Below are 27,998 nucleotides of genomic sequence, written 5' to 3'. Positions count from 1 at the left end.
TGCTGGCAGCACTTTTTACAATAGCCAGGACATGGAAGCAACCTAAATGTCCATCAACAGAGGAATGGATAAAGAAGATGTGGTACATATATACAATGGAATATTACTCAGCCATAAAAAGGAATGAAATAGTGCCATTTGCAGAGATGTGGATGGACCTAGAGACTGTCATACAGAGTGAAGTAAGTCAGAAAGAGAAAGACAAATATCATATAATATTACTTATAGTGGAATCTAGAAGAATGGTACAGATGAACTTATTTGCAAAGCAGAGATACAGTCACAGATGTAGAAAAGAAACTTAGGGTTACCAAGGGGGGTGGGAGGGGGATGAATTGGGAGATTGGGATTGACATATGGACACTACTATGTATAAAATAGATAACTAAAGAGAACCTACTGTATAGCACAGGGAACTCTACTTAATTCTCTGTGGTGACCTAAATGGGAAGGAAATCTAAAAAAGAGTGGGTATATGTATATGTATAAGTGATTCACTTTGTTGTACAGCAGAAACTAACACAACATTGTAAAGCAACTATACTCCAATAAAAATTAAAAAAAAAAACACAAACAAACAAAAAACACAGTGCTGGTATGGAAATCCTTATGCATATGTCTTTGCACATACCAGATTATTTAACTGATACAAGTTCCCATAAGGAGAATTTCAACACATGCCCCTTTCATAATTGTAATATAGTTTCAAATGCCTATTTATGAATTTATGTCAAATAGTGTACTAGTAGTCTATTAAACGGCCTGATTTCCCTCATAATTATCATTATCATCATTTTATCATTATTATTAGAAAAAACAAAAAAGTTGCTTCTCATAGGCAAAAATGATATCTCATCTTAATTATAATTTTTACCTATTTGGATTACTAATAATGATTATAGGTCATATGTATTTATTTTTAAATTGTGTGTGTGAATTTTTTTCTGTTATCTATTAGACAGTAAATTTTTCTTAATGATTTGTAGAAGTAGCTCATCGTTGAGTGTCAAATGTTATACATTTCCCCCAGTTTGTCATTTGTCTGTTAAATATGCTGTCATGTTTTTACCACAAGCAGTGTTCATTTTTTAAAATTAATTTTGTGAGGGTTTTTTTTTTTCCTGGTTTTAGATCAGAATTAGAAAGAGTGTGACACCCATTAGATTTTTTAAATTTAAGTTTTCTAGAACTTTTAATAATTCCATTTTCATATTTAATTTAGAAATGAATGTGGAATTTATTCAAGTAGAAGGAATAACATAAAGATTTAACTATTTTTCGCAAATGCCTTGTCATTTCTCCTAATGCAGTATATCCCCCACTGGTTTTGAATATAATTTTTATCATATTGTTTTAAAATTTGGTTCTCTTTCTGGACTCAATTCCATTTCAGCAAGCCATATTTCTATTTTTGTTCTAGCTTGAAGGTTTAAAATTTCATTAGATTCTTAAAATATTTTAATATTATTGCCAATTGGCATGTTCTGTCCCCATTAATAATTTAGTTTTTAATTTGGTGGCTTAAAGTCCTCTCTCCCAGAAGACCTGGCTAGCTTGCTTTATTTTTTTCTCTCTTGTATTTGCATAAAGAAGTCCTTGGCCTCCCTTGAGTGCCCTGGACCTTGTGCTTTTTCACAACGTTTGCAGCTTCACGTTCCTATAGGCCAGGCCACACATTGCAGTCCAACTTCCACAAAGTTTGTGTAGGGGGTTGTAGAGTCTCAGTCCAACTAAGAACTTCTTCCATTTCTTAAACTTGTTAACTTTAAAGAATGCAGAGTTATATCAGGAACATCAGAAGGGAGGGATAACTGAGCCAAGTTAGAATTCAAGCTTTCCTGTCAGGTGGCCTGGTCAAGCTTAGTTATCTCCCAGACCACAGCAACACCCGTAATCTATGGCCATGTGCCACAGGAATGTAACCAAATACCACACAAAACCTCACTTTTACTTACATAGTTATCTCCATTATAATATGCCATTGTACTAAACGTTTTTAAGTAGGAATATTTGCTGAATTTTATAAAATACTTTAAATACATCTATACCAACAATCATATTTTTACCTTTTAACATGTGTATGCGAACAATTACAGATTCTCTGATGTTGAACCAAGCATCCTTGCTTTTGCAGAATAAACTATAATCAGTTTACAGTCTAGTATCCTTTTAATGCACTGCTGTATTTAATCTATGATCATATAAAAACATATGTAATTATTATACTTACAGTGAAATCATTCATTAATATCTAACTTATATCTAAGATGTTTCCATGTCTTTCATAAATGAGAAATAACAACACTTAGACATATCTATTGAGTGCCTACTCAGCAGTGCTTGGTCAGCAGTGTTCAAGGCACTTAGGTTTCAGCTGTGTCTTCATGGAATTTACCCTCCAGTGGCCAGAGATGTAAAAAAAGCATGTTAAAAAGAAAAAAAACAAGTAAAATAAGTTCACATTGTGATTCAACAAGTAAAATAAAATTGGTTGAATAAGAAAGACAGCCATGCTGGGGCAGAACAGCCTTTGAGAGAAAGTTCAGGAGTTGCCATTTGAGCCTGAGTGATGAGAGGGATTCACAGCTTAGGAAGAACATTCCAGGGAGAAGGCAAAAAAGCAAAGTTCCAAGAAAGTAGTTTTAGTTTTTTATGTACTTTTTTAGGTTTGGTAATACTAGCATCAAAAAATTATTGGGGGAAACTTTAGAATTTTCTATTTTCTGGGCTATGTTTCAGTGGACTAGAGATTATTTACTTGCTGAAGGTGTGATAGCATTTGTCAGAAAAATCAGAAGGAACTGGCTGCATCTGGTTCAGTATTTCTTTGATACTTTTTGCATTTTATATTTTTGGTTATAGGTTAACTCCTAGATTTTCTACCACTTCAGAAAACCATTTTAATACCTGTTTAAAATAAATACTTGTTTTCAAATTTATTTCCATCGTGTATGGAGTGTTTTCTCATGATTTTTAACATACCCACTGCAATTGTAGTTCTTTGTATTCAATAATGACTCTTCTCAGTAATTTTCTTTAGTTTGCTCTGAAAGGTTTCCAATGTTTGCTCTTTTTGTTGTTGTTTTTTCTAGTTGTCATCTTTTTATAAAGTATCAGACTATGAATTGTCAGTTCCCTGCTCTTTTGCTTCATTCCTTATTTATTATCTTCTTGTCAAGTTTTTAACATCTTAGATCACATTTTTAAGTAATGAATTGTCTTCCCCATCAAAAAGTCTCTGACAACATATGATTTGATTTTGTAATCAAAGTTTTGTCTTCCCTTTGACATAATATTTAATAAGAGGATCAAATATTTTTAAGTTTACATGGTTCTTATTTTTGTATAACACATTGGAGCCACCAATTAACTTGCTTCTAGTTTGGCCTCGCGGTTTGTAGAAATTTCTTCCAAGTGCTAATAATAAGTAGATTTTTTAGCTGAAGCTGTCAAAGTTTGTGTAAATCTGTATTCATTTATTTATATCTATAATTATATTAGTGGTAATTTAATAGCAATTTCCTTATGAGGTATTAGACTGATATCACTTTGATCAATTCATTCATTCATTTCTTCATTTAACAGATATTTACTGAGTCCCTACCTTACACTAGTCATTGCCCCAAGAAATGGGGATAAGGCTGCTATAAAAGAGAAAAAAGATCCTGGCTTTATGTCGCATTATAGATATAATTTATAATGTAGAAAAAGAGAAAAAAAATGCCTAACTGGAAAGATACAAAATCATCCACAGTACTTTTCATCAGTGATGAACAGTTACCACGTTGGTGTGTTTATTTCCAGTTTTTCTTACTAAGGTTTAAAAATAAAGATTTGAAAAAGAGATTTCACTCACTTTTAAAACCTAAGCCAAATTCTAAAGACAATCACATTAGATTTTAAGGGTCTTAAGGTGGGTCAAATAAGAAACCTGAACCATTTGAACCAATGTCCTCAATCTTTTTGAAAACTGGAAATAAGCCAGGCTTTCTTTGTTGCATATTTTCCATTAGCTGTTGCTTAACAGAGAGCATTTTAGATACCTCTCTTTGCATTGCTGTCTTGATTTTCTTTTTTTCAGTTTCAGCAGAGTGGCTCATAAATAAACATGTTCACGGCTCAGGTTGGGAGTGACAGTTTATTCTTACTATTTTGATGGATTGTACAAGATATCTACAGTTCTCTTCTCTAACTAAACTTCCATGCATGGACTGTAAAATTAATCATAACATGGCAGCATGCCTAAGAATTTTGAACTGCTTCTCTCTTGGCGACTCTCAGTGTCAAAGTGAAACTTTCATTTCAGTAATGATAATTAACGAAACCTACTTTTTGGAGATTTACCCTCAAACTGATAATACATACTGCCCTTTCTTTCATCTACAAAGTTCATGTGCTCAGCTGTCTATAGATTCTAATTAATCAAAGTGAACTTCTTCCTTTGGTCACTGAATCATTATTGATGCTTTTAATAGAATCTTGTTGTGATATTTTTCACATATTTGCTGCTGACCTTGATGTCTGTGTACATACACAGTACTGCATCATTAAAGATTGGCATCCAACTGTGGTAATGCCCTTCTGTGAACCCCAGCTGCTCTGCATCTTGAGAACAAGCTTCATCCTAATTGCAAGGGAAATGGGAGGTAAAGGGAAGGCTGTGTATATATTACTTACCCCCAATGCAAGGGGATGTCACACTTGTTCAAATGTTTACACTGTTTTTTATTCCTCCTCCAGCTGAGCTCTTTCAGCTCACTGGGAAGAGGCTGGTGCTTGAGATCTGAAGGTCAGGAATTCTATCACACTGGCAGGTTTCATGGATGTGGTTAGCAGATGACTATGATGCCTGTATTCTTTGTATATAGGGTCACAGATCATTAAACATCACTTCCATTAACATCTGCTTCTGTCTTTCAACAATAATGTATGAGCCAATGGAATGTCTTAACAGGGGAAAGGTAACACATTTATTGGCCCTGCTTTACAGGCATATTTGCACACATACACACAGAAGATATTAATGGCTGTACATTATATAATAATAACATGAAAGATTCTTCCCTTGTATGCTATATAAAAATATGGCTGAATGAAGAATTCAAAAAGGTAGAATTCCCTTTCTCAAGACCCTGCTAATGTCGTCTTCATAATGTCTCTCCTCTATTTCACTTCTCTCATGTTCTATTGCATACCCTTCACTGACAGTGCTGGACTATGGCATAATATGTTATCTAATTTTCATCTGTCTAATGTGGTCTAATGTCTCTGTAGCATACTGACTTGTTTATAACACTTCTTTACTCTCCTCAATCTCCTGCTCAAAATCCATCAATGGCTCCCTATTGACACAAAGCATTCAAATTCCTTAGCTTGATATTCAAAGTTATTTATAATATGAACTAAGCTTCCCTTTTAATTATTACTTCTTACTGCTATACTACATATACTCTCTTGTTTAGCCAGGTAAGTCACACCATGTGAGAGGGTGTTGCACAGTCAATACTTTGGGTATAGAGTTTGAGACCTGTCGTTTTAACAGGAGTCTTTTATCTCTTATGATGCATTTCTAAAAATTATTAAATTTCGAGTCTCTTCTTCAAGGGGGACAACCACCAACTTTGTAGGATAATGAACTAATGAAGGCAAAGTGCCTGCATGGAGCTTGAGGCAAGGGAGATGTTCTATAAAGAAAGCTGGTAGTAACTGTAATAATGGTGGCAAATTCTCCCAGCTAGTAGTTTCCAACCATTTCTATTACTCAAGACTAATCCTTCAATTAAGTTACAACAATATTACTTCTTGTCTTATGAGTTTTATTCATGATTATTATCAAGCTACTGAGATTTCTGTCCTCCCTTAATTCTACAATCTAATTATCTGCATCATTAATTTGTGTTTTAAACGCTCTTGTTTTATACTCCATATCAAGATTGGAAGCTGCTAGAAGGGAAATCTCTTATGTTATATCTATTTTCAGTTCTTTGCTACAATGGCAATTTCACAAATTTTCAGAGCATTTAATGTATATTTGTTGGTTATTTTATCTACTGATATATGCCAATGCCACACATCTAAGGAATATGGTTTTATGACTACATTAAATGGAAATTAGTATTTTTATGCAAACTTTCACTAATAGCCTGAGTTCAACTTTAATTTTAACAGAAGTAAATGCTATTTACTAGTTGATGACAGAAATTTCAAACTAGCAAAAATTTCACTTCTTTTAATTTTAGCTAAATCTATTGCATAACACAGATCCTTGTTGAACTCAATGACATCATAATTATTTTTATCCAGTCAACTTTGTGTCAAGAACATGCTAATCCCCACATAATTCTGAACATGTTATATCATTATTCCCATTTTACAGATGACAGCACTAAAACTCAGAGACAATAAGGATAGTGCCCAAATGTGGAGAGCTACTGTGATTGATTGAAGTATTATTCAGCAAACATTCACTCAAGTCCCTGCCTCCTTCTTGGAATCCAGTATGTTCTATGCCCTATCTTGATTTGGCCATGTGCTTTGGCAATGGAATATCCATAATTGGATATTTTGTGAGCAGAGCCTCTAGATGCGTTGTGTAGCTTAGCTTGCCTTTTGCCTTTAACTATTTATTATGATAATAATATACCCTAGGTGGCCACTGATCCATGGGAGAGGTACCTAAACCTGATCTGCACTGAAGAATCAGGCCCATCCTGATCACAGATTGAAACAGAGCTGCCCAGCCAAGCATAGCCTATAGAACCAGACTGCCTTGATCTGTAGACCTATGAGCTAGAAAATTAAACGTCTGTTGTTGGGGAGGTTTGTTAGGTAGCATTAACACCCCAATAGCTGCCAAATCCACTAATAATTCAATGAGCTAAGATTTGAACTCAAATCTGTCAAAATCCATGTACTTTCCACTATACCACGCTTCATGAGCCAAAATGTACACAGAAGAACCGCATTTGAAGTATTACTCAAAATCTCAGCTCATATAATTTCATATTGATCAGAGTAGCATTCTGCTTTCCTTACAGTGCCACCAGAACACTCCTGTATGTAAAGCATTCTGATTGTCAAAATGAGCATCATTAAAAATCCTTTCTTAATGCCTGAGAATCATTTTTGGCATACTATTTGTATAGTGAGGACATCCAAACCACAGAACCATGGCTTCAAAGGTCTGCTCTCATATATGTACACTACTCCAAACAAATCCTGCTTGAGGTGAATGCATTACAAGACAGTTTTAAATTAAATGTAAAGTTTAGGAACTGATTATGTATTCACCAATGGTAAACAGTAATTTTTCAGAGGTAGAGGGTAAGCTACTTACTTTAGAAAGTCACGTCAAATTGGAGAACGGGTGATTAACAACATGTTAATTGCCAAATGTGGTAGGTAATTGAAAATGTGATAACTGACATATAATTTTGGCTATTAGCACATCATTCACTGATTCTAATATTTGTATGTCCTTCTGATAAAAATTCTGAGTGCCTAGAATAGATTGCTAACACAACTGAACTGGCTACAATCAGTGATATTTAATTAACCAGTGCTAACTGGTAGCTGCTAGTTGGCATCTAACTTTGCCAACATCTCAGCATGTTCTTTCTCATTTTAAAATTTTATTTTGGAGTCTCAGAATTCGTAAATAGCAGCAACCTCATCGAAAAAGTGTTGGTGTTTCACTTGATATCTGAAGTCTCGCACATTGGAAATTCCTGTTAGCCACCACGTCTCTTTCTTTAAGTGCTAGTCTGATAGTGATTGCAGGCGACGGCTGCAAAGATGGCTGCCAACAGTTCATCACATTCCCCTGCATGCTTGTCCTAACCCCCCGCCACAAGAGGGAATCCATTTCCTCTCCTTGAATCTGGGTGACCTTGTAACTTGCTTTGACCAACAGAATGCTACCAAAATGACTGTGCCAGTTCCAAGTCTGGGCTTTAAGAAACCTGGTTGCTTAATGTTTGCTCTCCTGGCATCCCACTTCCCTGTAAAGAAGGTTGGGCAAGAATTCTGAGTGATAAAGCCTATGAGAAGAGTCCCAGGCAGTCCTACAGTTCTTCTAGCTATTCTGAGGTGCCAGACGTGTGAGTGAAGCCATCTGTGATCATCAAGCCCCAGTCAAGCCACCTTAGACAATATCATGTAGAGCAAAGATGCCCCCAGTTGCAGAAAGGTGAAAAATAAAAATGGTGGTTGCTGTTTTAAGTCACTAAGTTTTGGAGTGGTTTGTCATACAACAGATAGCTGAAAGAGGGATATAAGATACAATGCAAGATGGAGTCTTTTGCAACACTTTTTAAACTTTCCTATGCATGATCTCAGTTCTAATAAAAGCATTTTCACCAATGAAAATCTTTTTTATTTTAGTTAAAGTCATTAAAAAGTCATGCTTTATTGCATTCTTTTCTCATTTTTGTTCAGTTTGCATCATTGGATAACTCAACTATCTTTCAATTTTAATCGTTAAATGTATGTGCATACACTTAGCAGAAAAAATTGAAGTTCATATATAAAATATAGATAAGTCATAATATTTACTTCAACAATTTTTAATTTGGTCTTATAATAATATATATTAAGAATGAGTCATTTCATAGAGTTTTCAGCAGCAGAGGTTAATAATTACACAAACTTTGGAAAATATTTACTTCAACAGAATATTCTGATGTTCTTTGAATACATTATTTTATACCCCAATCTGTCATAATGTGGAATAGTTAACTACACTTTCATAATAACTACGTTTAAAGTGAGTTATAATTAAGCACAATTAATTAGCAACTAGCAACAGAAAGGATAACGGTTTAAACTTGGCTTTAAACTTACAATGATTTCTTCAAAGTGTAGGCATACACATAATTGAGAAAAAATTTTAAAAAATTCTGTATAGATAATTACAATAGTAATCTTAGTATATTAATTTTAAATTCACGTTCTTCTGACCACTGTGTCTAACAAATGAAATGAAATTGCCCAGAATAAACAGACCACAAGGATGTTGCTGTACATACCAACTCAACTGAGAATCATTTTTACCTCCATTTTCAGGATTAAATAAGTCCCTATTAAGTAGAAAAGTCAATGACAAAAAGGCAGTAGATCAATACTGAAGCTAATTTAGTCAATGTTTGGATATCACTTTGGATCAAAAGTCAGCATCACTGACATGAAGATTGTAAAGGTGGATTGGAAACTTAAACTATGGTATAACTCTCCTGATGTAACATGTATGTTGAATGGAAATTGTGGTGCTGGAATTCTTGCCTCAGGTTGCCTAAATGAACATGGAATTTTTGGAATATCTAGAGACATAAAAGGACTAAGGGAAGTAATCAACGTCAAGTTGAGAATCTGAAATATTTAACTCTGACTTTTAACAGACGCAAGCTCAAAAAATTAAATGGCTAGGAATGTCTCAGGATTTCAAAGGATTTATCCTTTTTTGATAATCATGAGAGAAGAAAAGGACTTAGGAAATGCACCTTTACACTGCATGATGAGAAGAAAAGAGATAGAACCATAATATGTTTATAATTATTTTAGGCATTAAAATACTCAGAATAGTATTTTATTCTGAGTACTGGGCTGCTTTCAAGCAATCAGAGCCTTGGTCACTGAGTGGAGTTTGAGATTTAATTACCTCAACAGATGGCTCCAGAATTCTAACTTTAGGAAGAGAACTGTCTTTGGGGAAAATACCTTATTAAGACAACTGGAAGTGGTTGATGAGACTCTGAAAGCATGGTTCTGTGGAATCCATGCTGGTAAAGGTGACTGTAATACTGCCCTGCACTGGATATGAACAGAAATCTTAGGGGGCTGTGAGAGAGTAAAGAAAATAGGAGATAGGAGATGGCTGGGCAGCGTGGTAGGAAGATAAAGTCAGAACAAAAGAAATGGTTATGAAGCTTTAGGAATAGCAGTATTTCCAGTGTGGGCTATTTTCTAAATTGACAACTTTTTAGAGCAGTTTTAAGTTCACAGCAAGAGTACAGAGCGCTCCCATATGCCCCGTTTCCACTGCCACCTCCCCAGCCTCTCCCACTAACATCTCACACCAGAGTGGTACTTTCTTACAACTGATGAACTTACACTGACACTTCATTATCACTCAAAGACTATCCTTTAAATTAGGGTTCACTCTTGGTGTTGTACATTGTGTGGGTTTTGACAAATGTATAATGACATGTACCCATACTATAGTATGAAATAGAGTAGTTTCAATGCCCTAAATATCCTCTATACTCTGGCTATTGATCCCTCCCTTACCTTTACCCACCCAAGGTGGAATTTTAAGTTGAGAACCTTGCTGTGCACTCCAATCCCTCTAACCCTTAATAAAGGTTTATACACAGAGTATACTGAGCTCCTCCTCAGTGTTAGCACTTAAAAACAGAATAAGACAATCTAGACACTTATTTAATCCCTAAATATAAATAAGAGAACAGCTGAAAATCAAAAACCTCTTCAGAAATTCATAGAAACCTTGGGGAAGATATTTGATTCTCCATAATCTGTAGATTAGAGGTTTGAAACAATTTCATTAAGATCCGAAGAAACAACTTTTAGCTGATATCTGGATTAAACAAGTCCCATAATACTTTAAATGCACTTGGTGATAAACAAAAGCAACAGCCTTCAATTTGGTCGTGCTGGGGGTAGCCATTGCAAAATTGAGTAAATTGCCCGGTCCCTTTTTAAGTTCAATCAAAGGATGCTCAGATCACCATTTCCTTGGAGTCTAGCAAAGTCCTGCACACATAAACTGGTCAATCAAATCTTAAGTATCTTAGCCTTTAAGGGATACTTTTGCCATTCATAAAGAGCTGACAAGTTTTGACATATGGATTTTTTTTTAAGGTGGGAGGACTCTTTCAAGTAAATGGAAAGGAATTTCAGAGTATTGGTCTCTCCGGGAACATTGTTTAAAAATAAAACAAGACAGCATCAACAACAACAAAAACCTGGATGGATTTTTTTTTTTTTTTCATTCAAGGAATGGACTTTTCTGAAGGAAACTTATTCATTCAAGCCATATATAATAAAAATAAATCAGAGACTAAGTCACATTTTGGGAGGAGAGGATCTTTGATCCAACAGCCTTGGGAGCAGAGATTGAGTGGAAGTGCTAGAAGGGAGAGGGTAGGAATCGTTTTATGTGCAAGCTTGGGAAATGGCGTGAGAAGAGAGAAAAAAGAGAGTGCAGACAGTGATCAGAGAAAAGGAAGGAGGACCCTATCAGGTCTAAGTAGATTGTTGCAGGGAGTCTTATCCCACAGAGAAAACGTTAAAAATACAGAAGGGGGTAAAACGGATATAGTAAAAATATTAATATGTGCAACAAGGATGCAGAGCATTGGAACAATAGTAATAAATGAGTTAATATGCACTAGAAATAATTAAACCAACGAGAGGCATGGTACTTAGTGGTTAAGAGGATAGACTCTAGAGTCAGTGCATCTGGGTTCAAGTTCTGAAGCCATCCCTACTGACTGTGTTACCTTGAGAAAGTTACTTAACTACTCTGTGCCTCAGTTCCCCCAACAGTACAACGGAGATACTGACTGCTTTCCTTCCTCTTTGCACCACAAGGACTGAATGAGTTAATCTCTATAAAGTACTTAGAATGGTGTTAATCATATAGTGAGCATTTAGTACATATTAGCTATTACCAATATTACTAATATTTAATAATGATAACAAAATATAGTAATAACTTGTATAAGTAAACCCACTGCAATATAAAATAACCGGGAAAAAAAAAAAAAGACAATATAATGGCCAGGTGAACAAGTTTGATTCATGAGGACAACTTGTGACACATAAGAAATTAGCTTAAGAGCAAAGGACAAAAAAAGGCTCGAACCTGGAGCTGAGTCCCCGCCTCCAGTCCTTAGCCACGAGCCCCCCACAAGTAGCCTCACTGCAACTCAAGTTTGTATGTTTCATATAGAGATGCCTGAATTAGTTGTCTATAACTAATAAAATGGCTTAGTAAATCAGTACATGCCTTTTTAGACATCCTGTGCTCACTGAATGAGCTTCAATTCTGTTTTTGTTTGGGTACAGTTTTCATGCAAAAGTCCTAAGTAGGAAATTTTATGGAAACGATGCCTGGATCAAGCTGATACTTCCACAGCACCCAAGGAGAACTGGCACTCCCTTCTTGGGTTCACCCACCACATGCATGGGGAGGGTTATCCAGTAACACACATATTATTTACTGATGGACTTTCTCTATAAACGAAGTTTTCAGCATTATGATTACTCTGTGATCCCAAGTGTGAGATATGACTATTGTTATGTTTTCATAGAATAATAGGAATTTTTAGGTGAGAGAAATCATAAACAATATGTGGTTGTCTCACTTTATAAAATAGGAAAGTACAGGAGTACAGAGAGATTAGGTGGATTTTCTAAGATTGCCCAGCCTAGAAATAAAATGAGGACAAGACACCAGATAGCTTTATTCCTATTCCTGCATGCATTTGACAAACCTTTCTTGCTCACAGTGTCCGTTCTCTACTCACAGAGTGAAGATGGTTTTCAGAAGCCAGGATAAAAATGACAATACACAGTCATCAAAAAGAATAAGGACAAGACAACGGCTACTTAAGTTACAGAAATCCTTCCATCATGCTGATCACGTAAATGCACAATCAGCACTTAGAAGCAGTATTCCCCTGAATTGTGTAGATTGCTGCATCGGCTCAGCGCGTGTGAGCGCACGTGTGTGTGCTTTTGTGTGTGTGTTTATTCTGTGATTTTAATTTAGCATGCTTCAGCTGAATCCTATTTATTTAGTAACCATTTTGGTCGTTTGATCCTGGTTTATTTAGTAACCATTACTTTTTATATGTCTACAATATTCAGTTTTTTTATGTCTAGATTGCAAGGAACTCTTTCACAAATTATACCTCAAAAAGTTGATTCAAATAATGAGTGGCAACAGCAAGAATAAATCGCTCTTTTCTATTCCAGTCTTATTTTGTTATTCATGTATGTTGAGTGTGTGCATGTGTGTATCATGCATATATAGCATGTCTATGTCTGTATATCTCTCTGTATCTTGTTTTCTGCATGTGTTTCTGTGTCTCTCAGTCTTGTTTTCTATCTGTGTTAGTTTATGCAGCTGTGCAATCAACTATTTACATTGCAAGGAAAATACTTTAATAGGTCTGTAGCCCCACGGACTAAGACTAGGTTAAATGATAACTCCATCTGCAGAGCACACTAATTCACAGATACCTGAGGTCTGGAGAATGCTCGAGACGACTGGGGAAGAGGCCAAGGGCGAAAGGAGAGTTCTACAGTCTGGGAGCAAAGCTGAATCCTGGGGGTAAGAGTCAACAAGTGTGAAGATTCCATAGCAGAAATGGTGAAGAATATTTAAGAAAAACATTTCTTAAAATTTATTTAAAAAATGTTCTGGTCTCCATGCTCTGAAAACTACCCCCTCCATTTTCCAAAACATGTACATAATGTTTGCCACACGTACATCTATAAGTTGGTGGTGCTTTAGAGAATAAAATGATCTGAGTTATACCTGGAGGAGCCATAATATAGCAATGAACACCATGCCTAGAACACAGTGTAAGCAGAGAAGCAGCTGGCAAATGCCTGGCTGAGAAGTGGAGACAAGACACACCGACCTTGCCCAAATACAGTAGAGGACGTGTACCCTTGAAGTGGGATACATATAACACGTGACCATTAAGGTTCCCTGCAGAACCAAGTGCTATAACTAAAATGATGTATAATCTCTGTTAATCCCTTCATTTTGCAAGTGTAGACACAGACTGCAGAGAAATATAATCATTCTCTCATGACTTTTCTATTAGGCATAACTTCCTAAGAACTCCAATGTGAGAGAAGCTTAGTTTATATTTCATGATATTTCATATAATAATAATGTGGTTCCTGTGTAACTGTACCACTAAAAATAGCACCATGTCTCTGTAATTGCTAGCACAGTTGATAGTCTGTGCACTAAGCAGGGATGTGTCTCATTCCATAAATCATTCACAACTGCTGCAGTGATCCAACAATTCACGATCTTAAGCAAATAAAAATGAACATAGTTCCTAAACAACTGCACACATACACTGACCCTCAGCTCTTCTCCAGGTTGATTTTTTTTTTTTTTGGTTAAAGCCAGAGAAAAAGTATGTCTCTTTTGGTAACTTTTAGTCTTCTAGTGTTCCTTTAGATCTTCATCTCCTAACAAAGTGTAAGAGAACTCCAAATGTGTGTAATGTGAGTGCCCTAAAGCATGTTAAAGGTTGGATCTATTATATGACATGAATTAACATATCATCCTTGACAAAACCGGATTTGGAAACTTATAACTTCACCTTAGGAATATACTCCCAAGTAGAAATAATCACCATAATGTTTGATCCTTGTGATTATTTTAAGCCCAACCTTGCCTCCCTAGGGTTCTGGTGAAAGAGGCTCCAAGTCATCAAAGAGAGAGAAAGACAAATCAGGACAATGAAGAAGTAACTCTGCTCTTCCCATGACTATGTAGCCAAAGAGGCAGGAGGTGGTACCAGAGTTGATACTGTTACGAAGCCAAAGGTGGAGGATCCTAATTTTTAACCATAAAATAATCGCTTTGAAAATATTTTCTCTCTATTATAAGCTATTTAATTATGTTAGTATAACTAACATAATTGTTAAAGCCGTACGCAGTTATAAAAATTTTTATGATGCAAAATACTCACTTGGGCTGATTTTGTTTTCCCTCAGAACTAGGGGACTTTGTCCACCGTTACCATTTAATCAGCCCTCTTGTGCTGTTCTCCCAGGAGCTGAAGAAAACTCTACTAGTTGGTAGAAGAACTGTTCCTAATGACAGCATTGTGCCTGGCACGTCATAGGCATTGAATAAATATTTGTAACAGACAAATACGTGTAACGGACACGTAGTTTCGGCTGGACACATTCCAGTCTTCAGCACCCAATTTCACTTTCGGGATTTACTCTCCTTCACGCTTAGTACTTGTTATTTGAGTGAGACTGATCCTACCCCCAACCTAAAGCACAGACCTATTACTCAGGCCTGGCTCTTCACATATTTTACATATGCCCTTTCCTGGTCAAAATGAATATGCAACTTAAACCAGTATGATAAATGCTCGATTCTAGGATGTCAGTTGGAATTTTGGAATAGAAAAAAATCTTGCTTTCTAATAGAAATTCTGGCTATAAAAATGACATGAGTCTGGAAATGTCAGGTTTCTCCACATCAACACTGCCTGTTCAAGAAAGAGTTCAAAACAGGAAAAAACAGAGAGAGTGAAAGAGCACGTGAGAGCGAGAGACAGAAAGACATGATAAATTGGATAAATTCCTATATTCTGCCATGCCTAAATCCAAACACACCTGTAATTTACAGGCATTGAACAAAATTTTTTAAAATTTACATTTATCTGAATTGGGTTATGGTTACTAGTAAAAGAAAGAATTCTGATTAACACATTTTCAGTTGTTTCATATTTCCCCCAAAGTGAAGTGTGTTCCATTCATGAAACAAAAATGTGCCAGAGTATGACATGTTTCTAGGATGGAATGGGAGAATTACACATAAATTTCGTTAGGCTGATCAAATAAAAATACCTTAGAAAATGCTGGTAGTAGACTAAAACAGAAGAAATGACTCATTTCTTTAGCTCTTATTTTCTCTTAAGTGGGAGGGTGTAATACGTGGTCCCTAAGATGACCCCCAGTGATTCCACTCCTGGTATTCCTGCCTTTGATAATCTCCTCCCTTTGACTGTGGGCTGGATGCAGTGACTCACTTCTAACCAATAGAAACCTATGACATCATTTCTGCATTTAGGCTATAAAGGAACAAGTGCTTCCTCTTGAAGCTCTCCTGCTCTTTCGTGAATGTCTCACCATGTCATCTATTGTTCTGTGGAGGAGTCCATGTTAATTAGATTTGAATCAGATCGTCTGCCAGTCAAATCTCTAGATTAGACTGCAGCTCCAGATCATAGGTTGACTACAACCTCATGAGTGAGCTGGAGGCATGGACACCGAGATACACAGCACACAGATTCTTTTTTTTAAATTTTATACTGGAGTATAGTTGATTAACAATGTTTTGTTAATCTCAGGTGTACAGCAAAGTGATTCAGTTATACATATACCTGTATCTATTCTTTTTTTTTGTCTATCAGATTCTTTTTTTCACACACACACACTGTATTTTATTTTTACAAGAGATAAACTGACACCAAGCATTGTAAATGGATGACCACAACAAAAGCAACAATGATTGCAATTACCAAACACGAAACACACTCATACTATGTCATAATATTGACATTCAGTCCAGTAATCCTCCACAGCACACAGATTCTTAATCCACAGAAAATATGAAATAACAAATGGGTACTATTTTAAGTTGCTAAGTTTTGGAGTAGTATATTACACAGAAATAGATAACAATACATAGGAATAGAATCCCGATCAGAGCTTATACAATGGAATCAAAGTTGCTATTGTAAAACTATAGCTATCTCTTGCCACCAATTAGCAAAAAGCAGTGTGCTAAGGGAAATTTGGCTTGTATCAGCTTTACCTGAATCTCCTAGCTGCTACTATCACCATAAAAGATTTGAATAAAGTTCTCTCTTATAAGCAAACTCAACATATAATTTCTGGCTTTTCCCCTTATGTTACTGGTCTGCCATGATTGCCTTCTATTTAGCACTTTGGACATTCGGTAGCAGAACTCAATATGATGTTACCTGCAATTATTACCTTTACAACACAAACAGGTTCTGAAATGTAATAGCAAAGAAACTTCACTTCCATGAATATGAACAAGTGAAATTAGGGCTGGAAAATTTGAGGACTATCCAGATTAAAAATAGCTAAAACTTTCCCCTAGAGGACTTTTATGCACAAATATGCTTGGATACATAAGCTCACTTTTGGAGTTGAAATTTTATAAAGGTCTTGTAAATTTTAAAATCCATGTGTATTGAAATTCTAAACTTTGATTATGTATCTTAAGAATTCACAGCCCTAAGATCTAACCCTGTGAAAATAAACTATTTCGGGAGCAAGTAAGCAAGTAGTAGTCATAAGTAAATGTCAGAATACACTCTAAATAAAATCAGGCTTCTTTTCTGGCACCATTGAAGCAACTATTTATTTAATAGACATTTTCCTAAATTGGTGAATTTAGATTCTCTAGGATAATTTTTAATAAGGTTAAGTTTACTTTTCCTTCCACATTTCCTATTTACTTATCTAGGTTTTCTTTAAAAGCCAAGTCACAGAGCTGTCATTATGAGAGAGTGATTTACATGATTGCACAAATCTTCTTACGATCTTTTCGAGGAAACGTATTTCAGGATCTCCTGGAATAGAGACCTGGAATTTTTAGAGAATTTCCAAAATACTCCATCTTCCCACACAACTGCTATGTTGGCTGCTCTGAAAGAGTCTTAATGTGGACAGTTCTGACAGGAATCAAAGGGAGAATCAAAGGCAGAACATTATAGTAGACATGACGCCTTTTGAGTTTTCTGGTGAAATCTGAGTTATATCAATTAATAAGCCTGTTTTGTTTAACTTTTGTCATACTGACAGAATTGTTTGGCTATTTAACAATAGGAGTCATGGGCAAACCAGAATACCAGAAAGCACAGGAGAATGAGAGATAGATCAAAGAGAGAGAGGGAGGGTGGGATAGAGAGAGAGACTGGAATTTCCAGATCTGTGTTTCCATACCTGCGTTTTACAAGGCACCACTTCTAGAAGCTACCAGGCTTTTCCCTGTATCACCAATGAGAAAAGTAGCCCTTCCTTTTAAAGGGAAGAGAAAATCAGAGGATTAAATGAGGGACAGGAACCATTAACTCAACACTTCCCTCCTTTTGAAAAAGGCAGAAATCTCCTTTCTGTCAGAGTGTGAAGGGATAACAGATAGTAACAGAACTCTTAACATATTTTTTCTCACCTCACGTGTGCCTTCTGTTCTAGAGAGCTATTCTTTTACTCATTCAACAGTGCTTCTCAAACTTGAATATGCATACAGATCACACAGAGATCTTGTGAAATGTGGATTAATTCCATTGTTCTGGGTAAAGTCTGAGATTCCGAATTTCTAACAAGCTCCCGGTGATGTCAGTCTGTGGACTACATTTTAGTAGCAAGAATTAGAATATCTGATATTTTGCAAGACTCTCACACTCTCTCCCTCTCTTAGTTACTGTGGGAATATATGCAGACACTGTTCTCAAGGAGTGTACAGTATATGCAAAAAGAAAAGTCAATCTGTGTGTAAAAATAGCTCACGCATTAACAAAATTGATAGCAATTAGTGCATTGGGGAGGCACAGACAGGGCTGGCTTCATGGGCGTGTGACCTGTGCAGTCTCACAGGGCCCCATGCTTAGAAGGGCCCACGCTTGGTTTCATGCTCTGCTGTCACTCTGGAAATTCTTATTTAGTTGTGAACGAGAGGCACTTCATTTTCATTTTGTACTGGATCCCACAAACTAAGTAGCTGGGTACAGATGAGGTCCTATGGGGCATGAAATAGGGTGAAGTCACCTCCTGCTGAAAGGAATAAGAAATAGTTTCAAAAGGAAGACGCATTTGAGCCGTGCCTTGAAGAGGAGAAGATTGGAACAGAGATATATGTGGTGAAGTAATTGCGGGGGGGGAGCAATCTGGGCAGGGGGGTTGGTGCAATCAAAGGAATGAGGACTAGAAACGGTGGCATGTGGGAGGAATGGCAAGTAGTTCAGTGTGACTGGAACATAAAATGCTGAGTGCATAGGATGCACTCAATAAATTTTTGTTGAATGCAGGTCTGTTGAATGAGTGTCCCAGGGAGCAACGTACTGTCTGTACTGCCAACCTACGAGAGAAACAGTGATACCACTGTATTAAACTGTAGCAAGTAGTGTGGCCTGTACTTCTAAAGGTTCAAAAGTGGAGATGGTTGAAAGTGAAGATGCAAACAAAGTTCGCTAACAGGTATGTTTCTGAGCCTTGCAAAACGGTGGGCTCTTGTCACCATTTGTACCCTAAGAGATTGGGGATGGGGTGGTGATTTCCTCTTCGCTAAAACATTATATTTTAATTTTCACTCATCTGGAGAAATGTTGTTTTTTTGTTTTGGACATTTTAAAGAAAGCACACGTTGAAACAAACAAAAAAAACATTGCCTTCGAACAGAATTGGAGACTGAGGTTAAACCATTACTGTAATTTTTAAAACAGACAAAGAGCAATGCTCTACATAGGAACAGCATTCATATTACATGTGAAGAAACCATGCATAAGAGTGTAAAAGGACTGAAGTAACCCGAAAACAGGGGAAGAGTAGTGCATCATTTCGGTAATTTTCTCTTTTTTCGATGAGAATAACGAACATAAGCTTTTATTTGTCTGGGTTTTTTTTTAGGAAGGAGGCTAGCATTTTGAGATAGATTCACTTAGGGAAGGCATACAACTTGATAAGGTTTATCTTTCTGCTTTAAAATTAGTGTTTGGAGTCCAAATTGACAGCTGGAGAAATTTTCATGCCTGACCGCAGTGCAGCTTTGCCCCTTTGCCCTTTAGGCATCTCTTAATTTTCCCAGAACTCGGTGTCTTTACCTTCCATCCCTGCAGGGACAGACGAAGTGGGCAGGACAACAGAATGCCATGGGCATAGCCATTCAATTAACTCCCATTTAAGATGCTGAACACACAGGCCAGAATGGTCAGTATGTTGCTCCCACAATTCCATCTCCAGGGCCAACTCTGTGCCAAGGTTCCCCTTGAAACCAAGAGCAAAAGCCACACTGCAACAGGCACTACCCATGGTGGACTGCGCAGCAATGGGATATGCCCTTGATCTCTAAATCCCCTCTGCTGGCTACCCTAGAACTACTTTTGCATGATGTGATTGGTAACACAGGAATATTTTATAAAATTCTTACATAAACCAGGCCCTGCGCTTTGTATATGACACATTAACACAGTATCTTTTTACCTTCCATTTTGTAATTGCTATAATTGTAATTAATTTTTATATCCCTAAAATAACTTCTCAACATAAAACCTTGAAAGGAAATAGAATGCATCTAAAGCTTTTAAGAAGCCTGAAATGTCTAACCTTATAGTTTCTCGCTTTCTTTCTGAGGAAAACAAAGCCAGACAAAAACCCAGCTGAAATAAAGCACTTTTAAAAATTATTCTAGAAACAAGTCTGTCTAGAAATTATACATCATAAAATGGATATTTATATTTCACAAATTAGCAGATGAAGTATGCCTGAATTGCAATAAAGATGAAAAAAAGCCTTATTTAAAATGTTTATTTCTTCATCTTCAGAGTCTTCAATAAAAAAGCAAATATTGTTTCTGTCTTCTGTCTATTGGTCAGTGTATTATCTACCCAGTCAACCAGACTTTGCTTATGGGGTATAAATGCAGATATAGTGAGTTTCAGAATAAACTACTACAAACTTAGTAACTGGGATCAGCTTTTTCATATACGGTCTGTATCGGTGGTCTTCATTGCTCCCATTAATTGGACACTTTCTAAATACTTGTTCCTTTAGTGTCACAGAGATTAAGTGAAATTTTCCAGTTGAGGAAACAGGTTGCCTTTTTGGTGCTGCGTCTCTCTGGCTTTTAAATAGAAATAAAACAGACCCACTTTGCAATGCTGTTGTTTGGATTGCCTCACTTACGTTCTAAGGTATCTAGGAGAGTCACTCTTCAGAAAGCACGTCCCTTGCTATGGAGACATTTGCATGCACAGAGGACAGACGAATATCATTGAACTGGCAAGTGTCCACAGTCAGGCTGGAGTGTGAAATGCTGTAATTAATTGGGATGTTTCAGACAGAAACCTATTAGCCAAATAGTTAAGGGAATTGTGGGATAGGGGTTTCTTGCTTGAGTTATTCAATAATTACTCTCAATTTCATTTTGGCTATGAAAATGTGCCAGTGATACCAGATTTGTGTCACACTGGTCTGAGTGAACCCGCTGGCACTGTTGCCATGGTGAAAGACTTAGGAAATGTGCACTCAATTGGTTTGTAAAAATAGGGGATTTTAAATTTATCCTTAAGTCCCTTACACATGTAAGCACTCTTTTCCTCTCATAATTAAACCTTTTATATTTTAGTTATTTAGTTACCATTACCAAAAGAAATATGTCTAAATGAAATATTGCTGAGTTTTAAAAATATATATATAAAGTGTTAGTGAGACAAAGCATAATGACATCATAACACATAACATTCATGGTGGCTAATATATTTAATTTAGCTAGTTCAACATTAACCTCTTAATTTCTAGGAACATGTCTAAAGATAGACAAAGATCAGATCATTTTGAAGGTAGTAAGGTACTACAGATGCAACTTGAAAGAGGCAGCAGACTCATCACTGGAAATCTGAAATTCTGACACATGAAATATTATACTAGCATAGGGAATTAAGAAAAAAGACATTTAACTTGTGTACACTTTCTATTTAATCATCTACCACACTTCTCCAAAGTAAGAACGTTCCCATAACTCTAAATGTTTAAATAGCCGATAGGCCTGGGTGTTTACCCAATTCTCAATTTCTGGGTAGGACTGGGGAAAGTAGGGGGCGTGGCCCTTCCTCCACAGGGCTCTGATTTTAGCCCAAACAGTTATACAGACATCAAAGAACACCCCTGGACAACCAGAATACAACAGCTGCAGACTTCCTTTGATCTCTGCTCAATGACCTCTTCATCACATTTAGTATCCTTCTTAGCCTGGGGTATTTTTTTGAATCCCTATTCCTTCTAGGAAAGCTACTTCCTGCAGACTAACGCTAGTTACCGAAGTCTTTTCCACAGGGGAAGGAACTGTATTGATAACTGTCTTCCCTGTGGGCTGTGTGCGTTCTCTATGCCTATTTAGTACTGACATCTATGGTTTTTGACTCTGGTCTTTCTGACATAGCAACACCCCAATCTGTCGTAATTGGGCTGCAATTAGCAAGAGAATCTTGATAATTCAGGGCTTGTCATCTATGGGCTGCCTAGGTCTTTTGTTTCCTCAGTATTTAATCATTCCCCTGATGTTGTTCCCTTTATAACATAAATCAGTTGGAAGAAAAAAAATTCTTAAACCAGAAAATTAGCTACCAATTCTAATAAGAAGATTGGTTGAAAAAAAAGCAACTGAAATAAATAACTCAGTGATTTCAATTTTTCATGTCCCCATGTTCTGTAGGAAAATAATTATAATCATGGTCAAGATGTTTATACAATTGTGGACCTTCTGTTCAGTATTCAGATGTGTTTTTTGAGATCATTACTTTAAAACTTTTAATATGACTGATCTTATAGACATTTCACTTACCCCCATTGCATTCCATTTAACCCACCAAAAATGTGTTAAATACTGGCTGCAGAACAGACACTGTGCTAGGGTTCCTGTGGGAAACTTAAAGGGGGGAATAAACAAACAGTAGCAGAGGGTCCTCTAATGGTATAGACTGACAAAACTCTGACACAGAGAGAAAATGTGATATGTAATACATGAAAATAATAATAAAAGATTTATCCAAATTTATGGGTAGAGGGCTGGCTTAATGGAAAAGGTGGGATTTGAGCAATTCAGTACTTTGTTGCAAAACTACATTATGCAGATAGTATCTTGGACACCTGAATAAATTTATGCATCTACTTATTCCTAAACGTATCTATATGGAACAAAAAAAGTATCTGTGGATTTCTCATGCTGTGTCAAATGATTTACCACCTTAGTGCTTTGGGGAACATGTTATGGGAAGAGCTGAATGCACTCCTGTCCGTTAACTTTTTGGTTCACTTGTTTTTTGTCGCCATAAGCACTTATGACAATAGAAGATCATCAGCAAGAGAAATGTGTTATTATACATTAAGCAATGCAATTGAGCAGTAAATATATTTACTTCCTAAGAGTACAGTGCCCTGTCCTAAAAGAGAATTAAAATGTGGATAATTGTTGATCACTTTCTCTTGGGTGAATCACAGGTAGGCTCATAAAAATGGATATGGTGCTCGAGAAACTGACACATTATTATGTGAAGTCACTCCTTCTCACTTCTTCCCAGAAGGCTGGCTAGATAAAGGCTGTCTATCATACGTCTGAATGATCCTAGCTCTTCTCCTTTATAGCACCCAACACCCTTGTGATTCTTATTCAATGTCTGTTTTCACTGCTAAACTGTAAACTCTAAGAGGGTAGGGCCTTCCTCATTACTGCATATCCAGAGCTATAGTAGGTAAATATTTACTTACTAAATGGGTAAAGAAGAACTATGTTAGAGGATATAGCGAATGCTTTAAAATTATGGCAAAATGATCTTAGTTTATACTTTAAAAAAACTGATGTATTTCTTCTTTGCTCTATATCATAAATGTACCTTGTTGACTTCTGTGGAATAATATCCCACATGCATGGTTTCACTATGTGTTTACATGTCTGTTTCTCTTGTTTGACTTCCAGATCTTGCTCGAGGATATGATGAAAGAGTGCGTTGGAGACATGCAGTATTTAGAAGGGGGACCTCAGGGCCGGGACCAAGTCAACAAAAAGGAACTTTTACTCAGGATGCCTGAAACTTGAAACAGTACAGCTAGGAGGAGAACTTGAAAGATTGTTTGGAAGGTCCACAGTTAGTTATATGAAAAGGGGTTATCTTTCAGGTCCAACCTGAAGATAAACTGAAAGCAAGAAATTAGGATAGTAGGGTTCAAGTCTAGAGGATTTCAAAGAGGGAAGAATATGGAAATCAACTGTACTTCAATTAAAAATAATAAATGAAAAATAAAAGAGGGAAGAATCAAGAGTAAAAGGAAAGAGGAAAAGTAGTGTCCATCCAGGACCTTAATCTGTCAAGGAACATGGAGCTGCCATTTTATTAATACCCAGGAAGCTAGGGTAACTAAGAGATACCGTATCTGGCTAGACTATTAACTGCAGGGAGCACCTTATCTTTGAATTTCTAGCACTTTGCACGGTTGTCGAGTATATGGTAGATACCAGTATTTATTGAATTAATGGATGAATCACTGACTCTTTCATATTCCAGACAACTTTATCCTTTGGTTCTACTGGATTCTTTTACCTTGCAATGAGTACATTTCCAAAACAATTTGGCACTGTGAGAATCATAAAGGTTATTGCCAAAACAATTAATAATTGTGATTTAAATGTCTTGTATGGATAGAAAATAATTACATTAATTTTTCTCTAATACATACATATATATATGTATGTATATATTTATTTATAATTTACTTTCAAGAATAAAATAGTAACATAACATTGAATTTATTTACCAAATTAACATTCTAAACTTAAATTTCATCATGTCAACAATATTTTCATTTACTAATGGATGTAATCTAATATTAAATATACATATTCACTTTCTGATAATGTAGTGTTTTATTACAAAAGACAAATGAAATGTGGCTTAAGCTATATAATTCATGGACCCTGATTAGAAAATGTTATTCATTTTGCTTTGCTCTTTCCAGGCACTCTTACTTCCAGTTACTGTATCATTGATAGTAACCTTTGTTTATCATCAATAATATCATCTTTAAATAGTAAAGATTATGTAAATCTTATTATATGAACATACATATTTATATATTTTAATTTTGTGAGGGCTATTATTCTATAGTAAAATTGAATTGGTAATTAAGACATTTCTTTTGAAATGTTTGAAAATTTCCTTTTAGAATGTAAATACTTAAGCATTTGCAAAAGGGGTATGAAATGTTCCAGACTAGGAGAGATAAGATGTCAGGAAGAAGTCTACACAGATTGGACATCACTAGGGCAGAGGAATATTGTAGAAAACGTGCATTCATGGGATGACCTGACTCCTGGCCAGCTTGAGGAAGGGTATCAGACTAGACAACAGCCACAAGATCCTCTCTCTTCCTGTATCAAAGACCTCTCTCTCCTCCTATCACACTCTCAAAATCTTGAATCCCCATATAAACTACTCAATATTAGATTTGAAACCAAAAACAAGCCACAAAGAATGTAATATGAACAAATAAGAATGTAATAATGTGAAGACAGTAGGGAGCACCTTGGATGTGTGTGACCATTCCTACCCAGGGAAGTTTCCAGATAGGGGAGGCCAAAAGGGTGGGATGCAGAAATTCAGGTAGATGCAAATTCTGGTGAGTGGGAGGCCAGCCACCCAGTCAGTGCTCCGACCAGGCTTCACATAACTTCAAAAGTCTACTGTTTCACTTTGCTTAGTCTCCACCCAGAAATAGAAGCAATAAAGAACAAAATGAGAGAATAAAGAAAACAATAATGTTAATAATGAAGAATGAAAGAAGTAAAAGAGATTGATACAATAAAAGAATTTCTAAAAGATAATAGATAACATTTTTAAGGTCAATGGTAATTTTAATCACAAAATTTCCCTCTCTGGTTAAAATGTAAACCCTCTGTATCTAGGCAGGTTCTATTTATCACCATTTCTAGGTTTAATCTTTTAAGCTTAGGACTAAAATTACTAACTTAGGTTATGCTGAGAGCGATGGTTCACTGGGCATACCCTCATGCTTGGGACACCAAGCTTTCCTAAAAACAAAATTAACAGATAAGGATTTTTTTGGAGCGGTGGTTATGGGGGAATAGCCACTATTTACTTTAAAATGTAAGCTATGAAAATATAGGTCTTGGTCTTGGAAAAGATTTCTTTTTTTCTATATGCCAAAACCAATACTTACATACCATTTAATTGTATTTTGACTTTGATCCTTAATCGTTAATAATGACTAATTTGTCTAGTAGTAGTTTATACTCTGGTTTGAGTAGACCTCTCTTTCAACCATCTTGAATATTTTAATTAAATTTAAAATGTTTTCAAAGTGCACACACTGCTCTAGGGCTTTAGGCCAATATCCATCAATTGCTTTGCTCTTTCAGTTGAGTGCAAGTCTCATCCATGACAGCTTTCTGTAAATTAGAGATAAAGCCTTACTCTGCCTTTTTAACATTTTCCATGCAGCTTGATAACTTCTGCATCTTTCCTTTTTCAGCGCCAAAAGAGAAGAAAATTTGTGTTAGATTTACTCCTTTGTTCTCTCTCATCAATTATTTGCCTTGTATTTATATAAAGTCTTCTTCTTATTAGCAATCAGATTAAAGTCACAAATTGTGCTCAGATGCGCACTGCTTTCCATTAGAGGAACATGTGTCTTTTTATAAGACAAATGATTTTTAAGACCACTTTTAAACATAACAAGATTTAGAAAGGGAGATATACATTGATTTCACCATATGGCTTTTGTCCTAGCTTTGTGAAGCTATTGAAATACCTTATCACATCCTATCTCATCCATTAGCATATTCTGACTTACTCTTTGTAAGAAAAATACTCTGCAATCATTCAAGGTTACAATTATCTTTGCATTTTAAATTATTGTTACTCTAACAAAACCTAAAAATATAATTTCTGTTCACTTAAATTTGGCTTTGTATCTTTTTCTTTATTCATTAGAAGATCTTCTATTTACTAAGTATAGTAATATAATTTTCACACTAACAGTTTAAAAATACAATTAACTTTTATTCTGATGACTTTTATTGTATTTTACATAGAAATGTACAGTTCTGTGGTTTTAATTTGCATATTAACTATATTTATTCTTAACTTTTCAAAATTTATTTTGTTTTTCATATTAAGGAAGTGTCAGCTTCCAGTTGCTGTCGTTGGCTCTTGCTATTTTTGTCAAGATAGATTAACAAAATCAAGTCTTTATTTAGGATGGACTTTGACACTTTGGGCTAAATGAATGATGGCAGAATCCCCAAAGTGAACCAGGTACTGCTCAGAACATAGGAAGAACACAAATCCTACTTCCCATGACCTTCTAGTCTCTGATATATATATACCCCGAGCTCCTTGAGTCCTGTTGTAGGATTTACTTGTGCACATATCACATCCCCAACTCAGCATCATCCATGAATTATGTACAAACCCCCTCCCATTCTGTCCAGTTACTGGAGGAGGTGACGCACCAGGCAAACCCACCAACATGACCCATTGGATTCCACGGAGAAGGCTGAGTCCTCCAGGCGGTCCTATGCCAACCATGCCAGGCTACGATGCCTTTGCCTTTATGTGTAGTTTCTCATGTGTTTCTCATCTGTTTGGATAGTTATACCTACTAGAAGTATTTTAAAGTGCAATTTCACCAGACACTGTATCAAATGCTTTACCAAAGTGCATGTATTCCATCTACTACATCCTTTTATCTTCTATTCTTGTCTATACTAAAATGTAGGCCCCTCCCAGCTGCCAGATGCTCCTTCTAGATCCCTCTCATTAGCCAAAAGGAAGTCTGCAATTCTCCACAGCTGTGGCAGGCTCTCATGGCTCCCCACGCCCATTTCACTGTAGAATCTCTCACTTTTACACTACCTCCCAGTGAGGAGAAGCCCACTGATATATTCCCCCTCTCAGCTGCACAACTTCCTGGAACAGCTTAACAGTTAAGAAACCTAAAGTTTCCTCCCTCAGCTGCACAATTTAAAATCCTCCCCACCAAAGGCAGACCAGGAACCTACATTTTATCCTAAAGAAGCAGCCTTCCACTCATAGTTAAGAATATGGTGGGGCTTCCCTTGTGGCGCAGTGGTTAAGAATCCGCCTGCCAATGCAGAGGACACGGGTTTGAGCCCTGGTCCGGGAAGATCCCACATGCCGCGGAGCAACTAAGCCTGTGCGCTACAACTACTGAGCGTGCGCTCTAGAGCCCGCGAGCCACAACTACTGAAGCCCGTGTGCCTAGAGCCCGTGCTCTGCAACAAGAGAAGCCAACGCAATGAGAAGCCCGCGCACCGTGACGAAGAGTAGCCCCCGCTCGCCACAACAAGAGAAAGCCCGCGCAGCAACGAAGACCCAATGCAGCCAAAGAAATTAATTAAAAAAAAAAAAGAATATGGTGATCCT

General features: G+C 36.4%; 1 long non-coding RNA gene across 1 annotated transcript; it reads left to right on the top strand.

Annotated features, from left to right (window-relative positions):
* Window positions 1–27,986, top strand: LOC309667205. The gene is made up of 2 exons (XR_014267619.1): window positions 1–19,020; window positions 23,513–27,986. It is a non-coding gene; the product is annotated as an uncharacterized lncRNA (long non-coding RNA).
* The last annotated feature ends 12 nt before the right edge of the window (window positions 27,987–27,998 follow it).

The sequence above is a fragment of the Balaenoptera physalus genome, assembly GCF_965194825.1.
Source record: "Balaenoptera physalus genome assembly, chromosome: 9".
Lineage (NCBI taxonomy): Eukaryota > Metazoa > Chordata > Mammalia > Artiodactyla > Balaenopteridae > Balaenoptera > Balaenoptera physalus.
Note: the sequence above shows the minus strand (reverse complement) of the source record. Positions and strands in the feature narration are given on the sequence as shown.